The sequence below is a fragment of the Mytilus galloprovincialis genome, chromosome 8 (genome assembly GCF_965363235.1).
Source record: "Mytilus galloprovincialis chromosome 8, xbMytGall1.hap1.1, whole genome shotgun sequence".
NCBI lineage: Eukaryota > Metazoa > Mollusca > Bivalvia > Mytilida > Mytilidae > Mytilus > Mytilus galloprovincialis.
The window spans coordinates 26,078,921-26,099,265 of record NC_134845.1 but is presented as its reverse complement, the minus strand read 5'-3'; the positions used below and the strand labels follow the sequence as shown (position 1 = coordinate 26,099,265).

At 32.5% G+C, this 20,345-nt stretch overlaps 1 long non-coding RNA gene across 1 annotated transcript; it reads left to right on the top strand.

Moving 5' to 3' along the window:
- The first annotated feature begins 5,984 nt into the window (after positions 1-5,984).
- On the top strand, positions 5,985-17,979 carry LOC143085419 (uncharacterized). The gene is made up of 2 exons (XR_012981333.1): positions 5,985-9,147; positions 16,553-17,979. It is a non-coding gene; the product is annotated as an uncharacterized LOC143085419 (long non-coding RNA).
- Positions 17,980-20,345: the final 2,366 nt, after the last annotated feature.

Below are 20,345 nucleotides of genomic sequence, written 5' to 3'. Positions count from 1 at the left end.
TATATCCATATTCATTATTTTCATATATCACTATATTCATGTAGCAATATATTCATATTTCACTATATTCACATATCCTTCTACTGATATTTCTTTATATAAATACAAATCAGTTATATCTCATTATATTTCAACTATGAGATAACTGTATTGTATCTTAAGCTCCGATGGCATAACTTGGTTATGTTGTGGTCGCCAATTAATTTCGGTGCCAGTAAACCGGTATTTGCCACCATCAAAACAACAATTAGTGCCGTTGAATCTAAAAATTCAATGTTGTTATCTCCATTTTAATGAAACTGACAGAAAACAACGTAAAATCATACATTTAAAATCCGGCTATGTCGTCTGCGCAGGCGTGTACGTTTTTAAAGCATTTATTCAGATTTGATGCCATACACGTTGCTGGCGTTATCTAAACGAAATGAACGTTACAAACGATGTTACATGCATTAAAATTGACATTTGACGATGGATACTGTTTGCGGTTCTTATATAGTATCAAACCAGTGTGGATAGTTATCAAAGGTACCAGGATTATAATTCAGTACGCCAGACGCGCGTCTCGTCTCGTGGAAACGGATCAAATCTAGATAGTAATAGTGTAAGTATATTTTGAATGTTTTACTGTGTTTTCTACACTGATTGTATACATTGTTTGTGCCCCACTATGTGTTTTCTGGTTTATTTCATATATCCCTCGCAAAGCCGTTTATTTCTTTAGATATGTTCAAGAGTGACAGCTATATTTGATGTTCATATTGGTAGCATACGTAGAAAATAACCAACGGTTAGGGTTCAACATTATTTGTTCTAAAACCATTTTATTAACATATTTATGGTTTTCTAAAATTATAAAAGTTTTTTTTTTTGTGCTATCTTCGGAATAAAACTAGAAATCAGTTTTATTCAAAATCTGTTCCAGAATGTTATCTAAGAACAGAATATTATCTGTTTTAAATGAAAACACCAGTTATTTTTGCATGACCCCCAAGGTTTATCTGAGATGAATACTGAAGCGACCTTGTGATTTATTAACCTACAGAAACCCTGCTTTTTTCTGAATGTTCAGAGAGCTATTTTTACAATAATAAAATTTTAATTACATATATTGCATAATAATTCTGTATTTCATTTTATGGTTTTTTAAACTCAAGGACGAAAATCTAATCTTGAATTCATATTCATGTTTCTTTTAAATTGTCTAGGTAAACGGTTCCCTTCTCGTTTATTTATACTTTATCAATACTGAGTTTCAGAAAGAATCAAATCCTGGTCAGCATTACAGCTAGTTGATACAATATTTGCATTGATTATGTGGTTCAAATTGCAACAATGTTTCACAGAAGATTAAAATTTGGAATGTATTATTTCAGACTGTAACCTACCAATTTGTAAGATTTTGACATTTGAAAGAGAAACATTGATTATGTTTTGTTCAATCAAGTGATCAGCTGTAGAAGGAATATTGCGTATATATTGTAAGCACATATTAGAAAATATTCGTGTTTTTTCTTCCTCAGACAATTGATTATGGGTATGATAACATTAATAAAACATTGTCGTCGAACTCCAAGTCCGGACCCGTTGAACTTCATATCGAACATTATGACACTGCAACTCTGTACCATTTCTACAAAACACTTCAATGACAACAATTAACAGTTTCCGGGAAAAGTTTGCAATTCCGCTGAGTGCAAAAGTTGTCACCTTAATTTTTGGAGTTAAGTCAAAATGAAGTTGATAACTTGGTTGGTATTGGTTCCCTGATATTTGACCTCAAATGTGTTGACTCTAGCACCACTGTTGAAAAAGTTATGCCCCTTTTTCAACAATTTCCTCAGAGGAAAAGTATTTTTCCTCAAGGGAAATCATATTTCCCTAAAGGAAAAAGATTTTTCCTCAAGGGAAATAGAATATCCGCTAAGGAAATAGAATTTCCTCAAAGGAAATATTTATGCAGCAAATTCCCTATGGGAAATGTTTTTCCCTTGAGGGAAAAACAATTTCCTTTGAGGAAAAATCTTTTTCCTTTAGGGAAATTTGATTTCCCGTGAGGAAAACTACTTTTCCTCTGAGGAAATTGTTGAAAAAGGGGCATAACTTTTTTCAACAGTAGTGCTAGAGCCAAAACATTTAAGGACAAATATCAGGTAACCAATACCAACCAAATTATCAACTTCGTTTTGACTTAACTCCAAAAATTAAGGTGACAACTTTTGCACTCAGCGGAATTGCAAACGTGTCCCGGAGACTGTTAATTGATCTAGCAACACGAACCACACTGTGAACCTGGACGATACTGGTGTTCCAGAAAGATACGCCGATCATGTTCACCGTGTTGTACTAGTCATGACAAGTTAAATTCGATAATAAGTCTAAATCTTTGATATAACTATCGTGACAATAGGACAGGGTTGTTGCAACGATTATGTAAGTCTAAGTTTGGTTATTCATTTATTTATGAACCATCAAACCTTATCATGAACTAACTGGTATTACTGTAGCTACTAATACTTTTTTGAATTATTTGTGTTATTCTACATTTCTATAGGTTAAAAAAGACGATGGACATGTTTATATTTTATAATATATAATCGAACATGAATTAAAATATTCAATTGCACGTGTTTGCTATCTATTCGCATAGATGTTTATGATTATATCGTATCATATCTTCGTCGGCATTATATCGGAGGTCATCTCTACGGTTAGTAAGATTGCGTCTAGATTAAGCACACACAACATGCTTATACATATAATCGAGTTCATGAATATTCCATTGTTTAATTAAGACTTTTGTAAGTTTACCAAATGTGATCCAAATCATATATGAGAACTTCATTCAAATCGGTGGTCATACACTTGACAGCTGATGCCCTTAAATAAAGTGTAAGGTTGATATAGATTCAATGGAGAGTCGTTTGATATAGAAAAAGAACAATGCCATTGAATTTTAAACAATAGAACTAATTTCTCTTATTGAAGTCAGATGACAGGTTATGGCATAACAACTTTATAGAAAACAAAAGAGTAGACTCGGGGTTAGAGTTTATGTTTGATTCAAGGCAAAACAGTGTACGTCAATCAGAGGGTAAATATATTAGACCTTGATTTGAGAATGATACTGAGATGTCAGATTAAACGTTGATTTCAGAAATTTGACGTCGATAAGGTAACCGGCAGACGTCAATCTGAGTTTTACCTACAGATGCAATATTGCGAAAATTGGTACCCTGCAGCTGATATAAAAAAACAACCATCTCTCCAATTTGTAGATCTTATTTTTTCTGATGAAGTTGACAATCCTATTGCCAAAGATGCATAACTCTAATAATTGTTTCGTTGTTTTTGCCGGGTATTATGAATTACATATAATTTTGTGGCCACTGCAAACAATGACGTGACCACCTATACCACTGTGTAGTATAATAGTCATTAACATAAGGCATGTTCCATACAAAACTATGTAAACATACATTATGGATATACAACACAGCTGACTTGAAACAATACAAACAAACATTCAAATACATCTTACAAACAACATTAATAGCAATTTAATCTATATGTAGATTTACCAAAATAACTCACCATATATACCAGGATTGGAATTGTGTATTTGCGACAGACGCTCGTTTTGTCTACAAAAGCCTCATCATTGACGCTCGAATCCAAAAAAAGAATCCAAATTAATTTAATTAGTATTCAATATTTCAGATCCATGCCTCCTCAATCCCTGCTTAAACAGTGGTACATATAGTTTACATTTACTCGTTATATACATGCACATGTGCTTCAATGTTTGAAGGTACAACATGTAATGCAGGTAAGTTATGTCTTAGTGAATTTTTGGTTGAAATTAATTTGAAGATTTTTTCTTCAATTCAAGAACTGTTGTTTCACTCGTTACAGTGGCATGTTGATTCACGCAAGGGACCTTCAAGATACGTAAATAGACGATAGAATTATACCATTTCTTTCCCGTATAAGATTTTATGCATTCATCAGGTGAGAGTGATATTAGCAGCAATACTAATAAGGTTTTAATTTGAACAAAGAACGATATCTACGGGTATATTCGTTATGTTTAATAATAATACAATAAAGATGAAATTCACCTGTATATAATCCAAATTTTTGTATGAAGAGAGACAACTTTAAATCCCTTGTGTATCAATCATATCCTTCACGTATTACATATATATGTCGATTCATTCTAATGTCGCTTGTATAGTTTTTTTCTTCTATTTTCTATTATGTATGTTTCACATGTCACAATTGAAAAGTCCTGTATTACCAAGATCACGACTGAAACTGTAACAATTGGATTTTAAGATAAAAGAGCATCATTAAGTTTATATTTTATAGAATCTATCTACAAGTAATTAACAATGAGTATGCACGGAAACGAATCATATCACCAAAGTATTGAAAGGTAAAATAACAATTCTGTAAACAAAAGAAACTGTGCATAGTTGAAGGCTTGCCGTTCACTGTATGACGTATCGTTGTAACATAATATTAAAATGTCTCTTCATTCAACAAAAAACGTGAGAATAAATTAAAAAGTAAATAATAAGGGATCTCATACGTTCCGGTTTTGATTGCCCTCCTAAGTTTTTAGTTTATATATTTTGGATAATTTTTCGGTGTATCGTAAAATATATCCTAGTGTTTTGTTGACTTGAAACCCTTTGCAGCCTCGCTCGACTTCGTCTCGTGAGGACATTTTCCGGATTTTTAACAGAGGCTATAGTATAATTCACGAAATACTGCAAAACCTATATTTAAAAGATATGAAATATCCATAACACGTAAGACACATCTCAAAAATGTAAACATGTGACCGACTTATGTATTATGAACATACTGTCATGTACATGTACAAATGTATATATACATGGTGTTGGTTTTTTTTTATATTCATAATACTTCCATTTAGGAATTCATATTTAAAAGCAAAACAAAACTTGCCTTGTCATACTTTCTCCCTTGGTAATTTAACCGGTATATAACCTTTTGGTAAAGAAAACTATATAAAGGAAATATATTTTGGTAAATAATTTAGATAAGAGTTACAAATAAGGAAAGTCGCATATCATGAGAGTTTAAAATTTACAAAGGACATATTGACTACTAAAAAAATACTTACGGGGAAATGTTTAATATTATTTTCCTAATTTTCAATTTAGCACTGATTAACCTTAAGATGAAACCACATTTTATCAATTGGACGATTTTTGAACGCATAGTCATGTGGTATAATTAGTCAGTCTTTCAAAGGAAACGTTTTTCAAGAGATAGGTATTTATTGTTTATGTCATGCAGTTAGAATTGGGCAGTAAAACAGTTTCTTTGTTTTTGTTCTTGATTGTGTTTCAAAATTTAAAAAAAAAAGTTTATCCTCTCGAATATTTTACAAAGCCAACACGAGTTACAACAGCTGATTTTCCTTCGACCAGCAATAAATTTTACAACAATGCATGGACGTTATAGAATATTGAATCTGCATCTGCATAAGTATTCTGTAAATAAAAATAATTTCCATCCGTGTTCTACGATGAAAATGATCTGATATTTTTTTCTAATTGGTCATTGTGTGTACATTTTTGTAAGTACATGTGTACGTACTTTTTTGTTATTCCTTCAGTGCGGCTCATGGTATTGTTACCAATGCCAAGCATAATTATTACATCAAGATAAGTACATTTGTATGTCAATCGAAGCATAAAATGTACCAATAATTATAGTCTGTCATTTGTTACTATCCCAAAGAGAGTCGTCAATTTTTTAAATCATTATATCTTCTCTCGTGAAATATATAGTTTGTAGATTCTAATACATATTTGATATTGTTTCCTAGCAGTTTAACGACTATATATTTGCTATAGGGAAATATTATATATTATTGAAAAGTTAATCGAAGATTTTCACTAATACGAAACTGAAATTTAAACGAAACAGTCCATGTACATATGTAGCAGAAGCATTTATTTAAAAAAAAATACTAATGACGAAAATCAAAGGTATATAATAAAAGCGAAACTAAATACTTAAGAAAAACATACAACCAAACAAACAAACAAACAAGAACAAAACAAAAACTGACGTTAATTTATGATACTGCATGCAAATCCCTCCATATGTTAGAACGGTTAAAATTGTTTACTTGTTTTCCATTCATTTGTCGTTAATAAATATATCATAATTCTAGATTAAAAGCCTTACTAAATAGACTTGTTTTACGGTTATATAAAAAAAATAATGGGAGCTGATCATGATAAATGAAAACAATAAATATTTTTTTAAATAACTCGTTAGTTGATAAAAAAAAAACAATCAAAAGAGACTCTTCTACATGATAATATGTCTCTTTTGAGTCCGAAACACAACTTTTCTAGAGTTATGTCGTTTTGTTGCAGTCTTATTAAGTACGTCAATATAGTCAAATACTTAAAGGTAACATTTAATTCTTCACAAAGGGAGAAGATTATTTTTAGTTACTCTATGGCATTGACATATTATTAGTAAATTAACAAAGCCATGGCCAAAACAAAAAATCAACCACAGACCCCTTTAAGATTCCGAAATTTGAACACACTCATTGAACAGAGAATATGGGGAGTGTTTCAGTAGATCCTCTTCAATAATTGGAACACTTCGTGTTGCTTATGGCTAGTAAAACCCGATGTTCTTGTAATGGCCATTTACCTCATAGCTAATGCATGTATCAATGTACCGTTACTAAACCTGCATGCAGTTGGCCTTTTATTGGTCTTTTATGTTCGTTGGTTAATTCCTATTACAATTTACATTAGAAGAACGTTTCATCATCGTTCGCTATTTTGAGCAATATAGCGTCATTCTTCATTTCAAGATGAATTGCATGAATTGAAACATACATGATGACACACGTTTCCTTAATAAAGTGCAAAGGTAAATTAAAGCAAAACTTGAAAAAATCGTGTTTTCATGATCATAGCGAAAAAATATAATTATAACTATTGAAAGCGCTTCATTCAAAATATACTTCCTTCAAAGCTTTTACTCTGCAATGAATTTACCAAAAAAAAAAGAAGCATGGTAATGGTTGCGATAGAGCCTAAGCATTCTGAACTTTTTGTATTTACCATTTTCACTTTTAATATTGTCATCCTAATGCAAGCAAAACCCCCTCAAAATAAATGACGTCCTAATTTTTTAGGTATAGACAATTCACTTAGAAACATATACCCTCACGACACTTACCAAAGAGGAAATCCTGGATAATCATAGGTCTGTTCTTTGTTCCTTTGGTATTTCAACCAAAGATGAAGAACTGGATCTTCCATCACTGTATTGGATACCTAAACTACATAAGTGTCCTTACAAACAACGGTATATTGCTGGGTCTTCCAAGTGCTCCACGAAACCTCTTTCTAAATTATTAACATCTATTTTATCAGCAATCAAAGACGGGCTTCAAAGTATTGTGAAACTGCCTATTCTAAAGGTGGCGTGAATCAGATGTGGATACCTAAAAATTCCAAAGATCTTTTAGAGTACATACAATCTAACTCTCTTTCATCTTGTAACAGTATTAAAACATTTGACTTTTCTACTCTGTACACAAGTATTCCACATTCCAAACTAAAAGACAAATTGAAAGAGTTGGTATTACTTTGCTTCATAAAAAAGAATGGCCAACGTAGAAACAAGTATCTTGTCTTAGGGAGGGATAAATCATACTTTGTAAAGAATCACTCTGATTCAAACAAAAAATTCTCTGAAACCGATATTATCAAGATGCTTGATTTCTTGATTGACAACATATTTGTAACGTTCGGAGGACGTGTTTTTCAACAGACTGTCGGCATCCCAATGGGAACAAATTGTGCCCCTCTACTTGCCGACTTGTTTCTTTATTATTATGAGGCTGACTTCATGCAGGAAATTCTTAGGAAGAAAGATAAGAAGTTAGCAATATCCTTTAACTCTACTTTCCGCTATATAGATGACGTTCTTTCACTAAACAATTCAAAATTTGGTGACTATGTGGAACGCATCTATCCCATCGAATTGGAGATAAAGGATACTACAGATACAGTTAAGTCGGCTTCATATCTTGACTTACATCTAGAAATTGACAATGAGGGTCGGTTGAAAACAAAACTTTACGACAAAAGAGATGATTTCAGCTTTCCAATTGTGAACTTTCCATTTCTAAGTAGCAACATTCCAGCAGCACCTGCATACGGGGTATATATCTCCCAATTAATACGATATTCCCGTGCTTGCATTTCCTATCATGATTTTCTTGATAGAGGGTTGCTGCTCACAAGGAAGCTATTAAACCAAGAGTTCCAAATGGTGAAGTTGAAATCATCCCTTCGTAAATTTTACGGACGCCATCACGAGTTGGTTGACCGTTATGGAATAACCGTTTCACAAATGATATCGGATATGTTCCTTACGTCGTAACTACAACCCCCTTCCCTTTCATGAATGTGACCTACCGAATAAGACTATTTACCGGATTTGTAATCACATAAGCAACACGACGGGTGCCACATGTGGAGCAGGATCTGCTTACCCTTCCGGAGCACCTGAGATCACCCCTAGTTTTTGGTTGGGTTCGTGTTGTTTATTATTTAGTTTTCTATGTTGTGTCATGTGTACTATTGTTTTTCTGTTTGTCTTTTTCATTTTTAGCCATGGCATTGTCAGTTTGTTTTGGATTTATGAGTTTGACTCCACCTTTGGTATCTTTCGTCCCTCTTTTTGTACAATTTTTTAATCGTGACAAATAAGGTCCTCTGTCTGGCAAATAATGATGAAATTCAAAGATAATTTCCTAATTTTTCATGGATACGTTTTCCAATATTCTGCACCTCCCTCCTTGCCAACAGTAACGTATTCAACAGTTCATCAGTAAAATCGACAATTTAAATAAAACGCTCACTTAAAGATCAATACATTAAGTGATCAGTAACAATGATTATACATATTTGATGATGTTTCTTTGGAATGTAGACAATGAGAGTATTGCCAACCGGATATATACTAAAAACATGTATAGTTTATTCATGTAGATCATTGGTACAATATAATGTGTAAATCTGTGACATCATTATCACATAACGACGACAATATTTGATAATAATGGTAAGTGTTTTTATGATTACTATCTGTATATTAAATATGATTTTATATAGCCAGGGATGCACACTGCGTTTACGGAAATACATGTATATGTTGTCTGATATGCATATGCTTTTTCCAAAATCTTTTAATACAGAATCATTGTGTATACTTAATTTGGTTTGAACATTTGTTGAATGGTAAAATAATTGCGGACCGTTATATATTAATAAGAGTTTAATAAGAATTATTCTTAAATCTTACAGCTGTACACAAATGCATCCTAGATTATGAATTTTGTATTCAATTCGAGGACGAGTCGGTCTATTTGAATGCTGGTTTAAAAAAGCTTGCTGTGTGATATCTCATAGTGTATATCTATTTTAAACACATGTGTTTAAACTGCAAAATAAGTGGCAAAAGATGCCAAACGGATATTCAAACTCACAAATCGAAAACAAATGTAAAAAATAGAAAACCAATCAACTGTAGCGGATCAAAGGGGTGAACATTGAGGTGGGGTTGCAGGGTTTAGATTTCTCCGTTGTTTCCTATAAATACTTTTGAATGGCGACATTATGTTGGAATCCCTCCCCCGTTATCCTGGGTGGGAACCCCTTTTTTCAATAGGCTTATAATGATCCCGAAAAGACACACATTAGTACAAAAATTATAGCATAGAATAAAAGACTTAGCAACACAAACTAAAACTTTACAAACACAGGTACTTTTATTTACAGTTAGCTAATAGTTCTCTGTCAGACTGTGCAATGATTTGAGAATGATATCAGTATGTATGACCCCTTACCATCTTACTTTATTCATTGGCAGTAAGCCAATAGTTTAGCAAATCCTGCTCCCCTTTGACCGTTTTAATAAGTTTATAATGAAATCTACAATATAGTATGGTTTATTCAGACTGGTTGTTGAACAGAATTTGTAATGTCAACCTCATGCATGTATATGGAATCTTAGAATGTATAAATCGATTATATTGAACAACTTTTTATCACTATAAATTGTCGTGAAATATTCCAAATTTGGGTAAATGTAACACGTATTCTTTGATTTAAATATCCAAGTGTTATGATATTGTAACTATTATGTTTATTTATGTTGGCCTAATTTGTGTTGTATGGCCTGATAGTTGTTTACTAAATAATCTTATAACTGTGCAGTTTAGGAATCACTGGAACTTTCTAGAATGATCCTTATAAAAGATGCGTAATTTAAACTTCTACGTTATTCCAGAAACTTCCGTTGTAACTTTCCAGGATTTTCCACAATGTTCCATTATAGAGTGTTCTAGAATTTTCCATGACAACACTATATATACAGACACTAAAGTTAAACTCTCATAATTAAACTTGGACTTAGATATTGATAGACATTAATATTCATAGCCTTTGGATTGACACTTTTATTCTACAAACAACATCATACTGGATTGTGACCTTAGTAGTGAACATAATATTCAGATTGGATTCCGAAAGATTTCCGGATACAGATAAAGATAAAAGAGTGGACTCATATTTTGACAGTTAAGTTATCAGTAATATTTGTAAAATACTTCTTGTAAACTTTTGTATAATAAATATTGTTAAATTTTAGTATTGATTTGTGTCTTTTGTTGGCTACAATTTAAAGGCGATTTCTGGCCGTAACAGAAATTGGGGGCTCGTCCTGGGATCTTAAAAATATTTTATTCAAAATTTGTTTAGTATTTGTATTATAACTAGCCAACAAAATTCTACAAAATGGCATTTGATGCTGGTAAATTTTTGAAAACGCCAGACCTGGAGAGTTTTGATAATTTAAAGAAAGAGGAATTAGTGTTGCTTGCTAAAGAACTGAAATTAGTTTTTAAAGTATCTATGAGAAAACAAATTATAAAAAATTTGGTTATAGACAAATTAGTTGACGCAGAAATTTTAGGTGAAGAGGCTCTTGAACTTAAGGTCGAAAATATTGACGCCTTTAAATTAAAACAGCTTGAATTAGAACATGAACTCAAACTAAAAGAACTGGAAATGAATTTGAAGGAGATGGAGAAAAGAAAAGAAGATGAATTTAAATTAAAACAGGCAGAACTGGAAATGAAGGAAAGGTTAGAAATGGAGAAAAAAGAAAAAGAAGATGAATTTAAATTAAAAGAACTTGAAATGAGAGAAAGGCTAGAGATGGAAAAACTGAAAATTGAAATGGTCAAAGAAGAAAGCAACACTAAAGTCCAGTCGAAATCAGATTATTTTGATGCAGCAAAAAATATACGTTTGGTTCCGAAATTTTGTGAAAAAACAGTTGATAAATATTTTCCACAGTTTGAGAAAATTGCTAATAATTTGAAATGGCCAATGCCGTATTGGACTACGATGCTGCAAAGTGTTTTTGAGGGTAAGGCCGCTGAAATTTATTCCGCACTTCCATCAGAAAAAAGTTCTGATTATGACACTGTGAAACAGGAAATTTTGAAAGCCTATGAGCTAGTACCAGAAGCATATAGACAGAAATTTAGATTTTATAAAAAGTTTGATTCGCAAACCTATGTGGAATTTGCTCGGGAAAAAGAAGATCTATTTGATAAATGGCTTACTTCAAAGAAAACAAAAAACAATTTTGATCAACTAAGACAATTGATGTTATTAGAAGAGTTTAAACAATGTGTTCATTCAGAATTAAAAACACATTTAGACGACAAAACTGTTGAGTCAATACATGATGCGGCTGTAATTTCAGATAATTATACTCTTTCACATAAAAGAAGTTTCAAGAGTCAAAATGTTAATACTTCCAGTGGAAATTACAAAAATCAAAGCACTGAGCGTACTGATAGTAAGCCTGTTCCACAGAATAAGAGTCAGTCCAGTTATAATATGTCTAGTCCAAAATTTGATACTTTTGAGAAGAAGTCACTGACTTGTGCTTATTGTAAGAAGATTGGTCACCTGATGGCTGATTGTTTTAGACTCCAGAAGAAGAATGAACGAGATAATAAGCCGAAGACCAGTGCTTGTACGACACCTTATATTACCAGTACGTTGGAATGTCCTGCGAGTCAGGCTTTTAAGTCCAGTTTTTGTGATTACATGGAGGAATATAAACCCTTTATGTCTGATGGGTTTATTTCTATTGTTGATGATACCACTCTTCAGCCTATTAAGATTTTACGGGACACTGGAGCTTCTCAGTCTTTATTGTTAGAAGGTGTGTTGCCTTTGTCCGAGAAGACTTCTGTTGGTGCCTCCGTTTTGTTACAAGGTGTAGAGTTGGGTTGTATAGATGTTCCTCTCCATCGTATTTATCTGAAGTCAGATTTGATAACTGGACCAGTTATTGTAGGTGTTCGTCCTAATCTCCCTGTAGAGGGTGTTACATTATTGCTAGGAAATGATCTAGCTAGGAACAAAGTGGTTGCTGAACCAATTGTTACCAGTGAACCAGTGGTGGATGTTAAATCACCTGAAGATGATGCTGAATTGTATCCAGCTTGTGTTGTTACTAGGGCGATGGCTAGAAAACAACAAGATGAGAATTTGCAAGAAGACCAGTTTGATTACATGGACCTTTCTGACACTTTTATAGCTGATATTGAAGATCCTGGTAACTCAGAAAAGGCTATTATAAAACCACCTAGTGTTAACAAAAATGTTATTATGCCATGGCCAGATGTGAACAGCCATTCATTAGACCGAAATAATTTACTCGAAGAACAACATAAAGACCCTGAGGTTCTTCAGCTCAGCCAGAGGGCTCAACCACAGGAGGAAGCAGACAAAGTGGCCGAATGCTATTACCATCAGGACAGTATTTTAATGAGGAAGTGGAGGCCTCCTGATGCCACCCCAGAGGAGGAATGGAGAGTGCTATACCAAGTGGTGGTGCCTAAAGTTTATAGACAAGAAATTATTGGTCTTGCCCATGACACCCCCTTGGCTGGACACTTAGGTATAAGGAAGACTTGCCTTAAGATCTTGCAGCATTTTTACTGGCCTAAACTTAGAAACGATGTTGCAGAATACTGCAAATCATGTCATATATGCCAGGTTGTTGGTAAACCTAACCAGAAAATACCACCAGCACCACTTCTGCCTATTCCAGCCTTTGACGAACCTTTCAGCAGAGTTCTAATTGACTGTGTTGGACCTTTACCAAAGACCAAGACTGGAAATGCATATTTATTGACAATCATGTGTACATCTACCCGCTTTCCTGAAGCTATTCCGCTCAGAAATATCAAGACACCTACTATCGTCAAAGCTTTGATCAAATTTTTCACATTAGTAGGACTTCCTAAGTCTATACAGTCCGACCAGGGATCAAATTTCATGTCAGGTTTATTTCAGCAAGTCGTATACCAGTTAGGGATTGCTCAGTACAGATCAAGTGCTTATCATCCAGAATCTCAAGGTGCCTTAGAACGTTTTCATCAAACATTGAAGAACATGATTAGAACTTTTTGTCTTCAATTTGACAGAGACTGGGATGATGGAGTTCACTTTCTACTTTTTGCGGTTCGAGAGGCTGTTCAAGAATCCCTTGGATTTAGTCCCTTTGAGTTGGTATTTGGCCATACTGTAAGGGGACCGTTAAAATTGATTAAGGAAAAGTGGCTTACTGAACATACTGACTTGAATCTTTTAGACTATGTATCTAGATTTAAAGAAAAATTGTATACTGCTTGTCAAATTGCTCAGAAAAACTTAAAAAATGTACAGAACAAGATGAAAATATGGTATGATAAAGATGCCAGGGACAGAGTTTTTGAGCCTGGTGATAAGGTACTTGTATTTCTGCCTGTCCCTGGACATCCTTTACAGGCTAAATATTGTGGTCCTTATACAATAGAGAGTAAAATTAATGATTTGAATTATATTGTAAAAACTCCAGGTCGGCGCAAACAAAATAGAGTGTGTCATATTAATATGTTAAAACCATATTTTGAGCGTACTAATGTACTATGTTATAGTAAACCAGTTGCCACTTTAGGCATGGTTAAATTTGAGAACAATCATGACAAACCAGATGTAATTGAACCAACTTTTAGTTGTAAAACTATGGAAGAGACAGTTAGATTGAAAAATTCAGAAATTTTGTCAAATTTAGATTCAAAACTTGCACATCTGTCTTTTGATCGTAGAGAAGAAATAAAAACTTTGGTATTTTCTTTTAAAAATCTTTTTCCAGATGTGCCAAACAAAACCACTGCTGTTTGTCATGATGTTGATGTAGGAGATGCTTCTCCAATTAAGCAACATCCTTACAGGCTCAATCCACTCAAACTTGAAGTTATGAGAAAAGAAATTAAATATATGCTTGACAATGATATTATTGAGCCGAGTAACAGTGAATGGAGCTCTCCTTGTCTCCTTGTGCCAAAACCAGATAAAACTTTTCGTTTCGTGACTGATTTCAGAAAAGTAAATTCAGTCTCAAAATCTGATTCCTATCCGATTCCAAGGATAGACGATTGTATTGACAATATTGGTCAAGCAAAATTTGTGAGCAAATTTGATTTATTGAAAGGTTATTGGCAAGTTCCATTGACACAGAGAGCTCGTGAAATATCAGTTTTTGTTACACCAGATGGCTTATTTCAATATACTGTAATGCCATTTGGCATGAAAAGTGCTCCAGCTACATTTCAAAGAATGATCAATAATGTTATAAAAGATTTAGACTGTTGTTATGCTTATATTGATGATCTTATTGTATGTAGTGATAGCTGGGAACAGCATTTAACACATTTGTATGATACTTTTGATAGATTGTCACATTCAAATTTGACTGTTAATCTTGGTAAAAGTGAATTTTGTCAGGCCACTGTTGATTATTTAGGGCATACAGTTGGCCAAGGTCAAGTAAAACCTATTATGGCTAAAGTGGAAGCTATTTCCAAATTTCCACCTCCTACAAATAGAAAACAACTTATGAGATATTTAGGCATGATAGGATTTTACAGGAAATTCTGTTCAAATTTTGCTACTGTTGTTCAACCATTGACTCATCTTTTACGAAAAGATTCTAAATTTATCTGGAGTGAAAATTGTCAAAAAGCTTTTGAAAATAGCAAATCACTTTTAATTAATAGTCCAGTTCTGATTACTCCAGACTTTGAAAAACAATTTAAACTTGCCGTTGATGCAAGCGATGTAGGAATAGGAGCTGTTTTATATCAAGAGACAGATGATAATGTTGAAAAACCTATATCATATTTTTCTAAGAAATTAGATAAACATCAGAAAAATTATTCAACTATTGAAAAAGAGTGTTTTGCAATGTTGTCAGCACTTCAACATTTTGATGTATATTTGAATCCCACTGTATATCCTATTCTTGTTTATACTGATCATAATCCTCTCACCTTCATGCATAAAATGAGAAACAAGGTGGAGTTTATTGTTACAGGAATATGATGTAATTGTAAAACATATTAAGGGTAAAGATAATGTAATAGCTGATGCTTTATCTAGAGCTTATTAAATCACTTTGTATATATTATGTATTTTTGTTCATATTATTCATGATAAGTTTTTGTTACACTAAAACTTCTTTTAAGGGGGGAGGTGTTATGATATTGTAACTATTATGTTTATTTATGTTGGCCTAATTTGTGTTGTATGGCCTGATAGTTGTTTACTAAATAATCTTATAACTGTGCAGTTTAGGAATCACTGGAACTTTCTAGAATGATCCTTATAAAAGATGCGTAATTTAAACTTCTACGTTATTCCAGAAACTTCCGTTGTAACTTTCCAGGATTTTCCACAATGTTCCATTATAGAGTGTTCTAGAATTTTCCATGACAACACTATATATACAGACACTAAAGTTAAACTCTCATAATTAAACTTGGACTTAGATATTGATAGACATTAATATTCATAGCCTTTGGATTGACACTTTTATTCTACAAACAACATCATACTGGATTGTGACCTTAGTAGTGAACATAATATTCAGATTGGATTCCGAAAGATTTCCGGATACAGATAAAGATAAAAGAGTGGACTCATATTTTGACAGTTAAGTTATCAGTAATATTTGTAAACTTTTGTATAATAAATATTGTTAAATTTTAGTATTGATTTGTGTCTTTTGTTGGCTACAATTTAAAGGCGATTTCTGGCCGTAACACAAGGTACACTCTAACCAAAAGATGGGTATACTATTAATAATGTAAATATAAAGATATAAAACGCACATTTGATATATAGAATAAAAAGATATCCAATCGGCTTTTGCAAACCTAAAGCCGAAGAAAGCTTAGGACAGAAATTTCCATGGCAAAAACAAAATCTATAATGTGAAAAAAACATAGCTCTGATTTGCTATATCTTAATATTGACTGATATCGAATATCTAAAAGTATGACTAGAATTTTTTTATAATTTTCGTATGTAATAGTCGTACTTTGTTTCTTCTATTATAGATAGTGAGTAGTGATGGAATATACAATAGCTATAGTCTGTTGTTCTAGCGTGATTGTAGTGGTCACATTGCTGATAATATTTGGAATAGTTTGCAGAAAAAAGAACAAATGTAAAACGAACGATGGATTTAAGGGCAGAATTCTGCAAAATGAGCAGACAGAACAAACAAAAACAAAATTATTCTGGTCCCGTTTTGCTAAATCTTCGAATGAAAGTTCCAAAGTGATCACTGTGAACGTTGCTGGAATAAGCAACACCAAAATGTATGGTAATAAACAAGGGCGAGCAGCTCTTGCATTGCCGGAAGTGCACGGATAGTTCGGATACGAAAGTGACATGTTGCTGTTTTCATATTCATAAATTTGTTGTGTGACACAACAAGAAAAGTTATGTGATGCATTGTTACCCATTAGACTTTATATTCTTAAAAGTTGTTTTGTATAACCAAATGATTTCCATGATTAATGAGTTTCATCTATAAATGCATTTTGGTGATTTTACCAAGGATGTGTACAGTAAAGACTATACAAATCGGTATTTTACATTTTACTATTACTTTGTCAAATTTAATTCAGTTTGAGAGAGAGAGAGAGAGAGAGAGAGAGAGAGAGAGAGAGAGAGAGAGAGAGAGAGAGAGAGAGAGAGAGAGAGAGTAATTATCTTGATTATTACTATATTGTAATAGATAAAGATAAACTGTAAACAGCAATACTGTTCAGCAAAGTAAGATTCACAAATAAGTCAAAAGACCAAAATTGCTAATCGATCCTTTAAGGTGTTATAGACCTTTATAGTAATTTTCACCAATTTTTCGTAATATTTTTGTAATCTTTTACCAAAATATTATCCTCTGAAACTGCTTAGACAAATTTAAACAAACTTGGCTCCGATCATTATGGTATATAGCTTAAAGAATGTGTCCGATGACTCCGCCTGCCAAACAGCATGACCGATATGGGTGGAAAAATTTAAAAGTAAGAAGTAAGACTGAGTAATACGAAAAAAAACACAAGTAATTTGAAAGTTTGATTCTGTTGAAGATGAATATCATTTTATTTTGGAATGTATTGGATACAAAGATATTCGTATGAAGTATATCAAACCTTATTATTGGAGAAATCCATCAGTATTTAAACTTATACAATTGTTATCTGTTCGTAATATAAAAGAACTTAATAATTTTGGAAAGTATTTATGTATTGCCGAAAAAATTCGTAATCGTTGAATGTGTATATCATACTTTAACTAAGATTGTTAAATAATGCTAATTAATATCATGCTCCTACATTTGTTTTTAATTGTATTAATTGCATATTAATGAATTACCTTATTGTAAAATGTGTTGCTTATTATATTTAATGTAATATTTATTGTACTTGATACCTATAAGCAGTATTGCTTTTGGAATAAAGAATATATATATGTCTTGAAGTCTAATATTATTGTTGACAAACTGATGAACAAGTCGTATCATAAAAAATACCAACTCCTCAGAAACAGATAACACATATATATTGTCTACTTTGTCGAACTTTATATGCAATTTTTTGATTTTATAGGAATTTGGTTCATGAACACGTACACAAAAACTAATTGCTATTATGATAGGTTATTTGTAGAAACGTCGGTCGGTAATTCATTGTTCAATTGACACAGAAAACACCGGAGCAAGCTATGTGTGTAGTGCGTTTGTTTAATGTTCATGAAAGGTAATAATAAAAACAATGCATCCAACCTAAAATCTTAACTTTTCAATAGACATTTAAGATTCATCCGAGTACTCGCGAGTACTCGAGTATCTCGACCGAGTATCCGAGTATTAAATATCAGACAATTTGACATCCTTACTAAAAATAGAACAGAGAGCGTTAAATGCAGTTTTTGGCTTATATCTCTCAAACTAAATCATTTATAGCAAATATGACATAGGGTAACTGACATGTGGTAAACATGTTCATCAGGTTGATATCTATCTGGTCTGGACTTTACAGACGAATCAGACAAGCTGTTGTTGGGTTGCTGCCCCGGAATCAGTTGTTTTAAGATAATTTAACAGTTTTTTTGTTATAATCTTGAATATAATTATAGATAAAGATAAACTGTAACAGCAATAATGGTCAGCAAAGTAAGATCTACAAATAAGTCTCACGACCAAAATTGTCAGTTGACCCCTAAAGGATTTATTGCCCTTTAAAGTCAATTTTTAACAATTTGTCATAAATTTTTGTAAATCTTCTACCGTGAAACTACTGAGACAAATTTAACAAAACCTGGCCACCATCAATAGTAAGGTATTTAATTTTAAAATGTGTCCGATAACCCTGTCCGACAACCAACATTGCCGACATGTCTTAAAATAGAACATAGGGGTAATACGCAGTTTACAAAAAAAATCAGGTGAGCGACACTGGCTCTTCGGAGCCTCTCGTTTTCAATTCGTTTGATGTGTTTCAGCTTTAAATTTGATTTCGTCCTTTGATAATAGATTTTCCTTTATGGATATCCCTTGGAGTTCGTTATTTTTGCTATTTTACTTTTTATTTTCCAAATTCCTATTTTAGCAAAATTTCAAATATGCCCTGTGGTTGTCTGTTACTATAATTTTCTTTAGTTCCTTTGATGGATAGCAATTAATTTTGGCGTAATGTATTTCAGTGAAGCTTCGGCTTTAACGACTAACAATGTTCGTTTCTTAAAAACAAAGAACTTTCATTCATAAATATTCATCTTAAACAAAAATATGTCATTTAAACTGGTACATTTGTATGTTAGCTTGTCATTAGATAGTTTCAATGAATAATTATTTTATGATTATGCTTGTTTGTAGGGTAGACAATTACAAACAAATTGACTATGAATGAATAAATGATATATTGTAAGTGAATAAATTGATTGATGAATGAATAGTTCATTGTAGAAAAAAAATCGATATAGCTATGGCAAAAAAACATGATATATAGTGATAATTATAAAAGTAAACAGAGAGCAACATAACAAAGTCATGACAAGCATAGCATTACAACTGTTATGCAATTATACTTTGTAATCCAGATCAGTGAACACAGCTATATATATGCATTCGGGGTCAAGTAGCAGAGACGAATATTGCAAAATAATGATGGCATTTAACACTTTCTCTCCAGAAAATGAGGACCGATTAATTCAATACCTGAAAAAAAGCCCAAAAGGACTTCTAAGAAACGTTTGTGTTTCAGCGGCCAAATTTACACACCTATAACCTTTCTTAAGGTGTGTTAGTCCTTATACATTGCAACCCAAACCATTGACATGGAACCCCATGTATAATTCATATGTATCGCGCAAGGATACATCACAGTAAAATTGACATAGTATATATGCTGTGTAAACTTTTAGGTTTCGATAATTCAAAGTAGTTTCGACAACATCGTCTAGTGGTGTGTCAACCCACTGAAACTAGTAAAAATTGTCTATTCAATATGATTTCATATTTAATCCCCCATTTTCTACATTTGAAGATGCCTGTACCAAGTCAGGTATATAACAGTTCTTGTCCATTCGTTTTTGATGTGTTTTGTTATTTGAGTTTGCCATGTGATTATGGACTTTCCGATTGGATTTTCCTTTAAGTTCAGTATTTTTGTGATTTTACTTTTTTTCATGTGTAACTTTTAGGGGTCAGTTCACATATACACTTTATATCTCAACACAGAAATAGATTAGTACTAACATTTTAAAAATGTTGCACAATTAAGCATTGGAGATTGCATATAAATGTATCACTGAAAAAAAATGAAATTGGTAAAGATTATT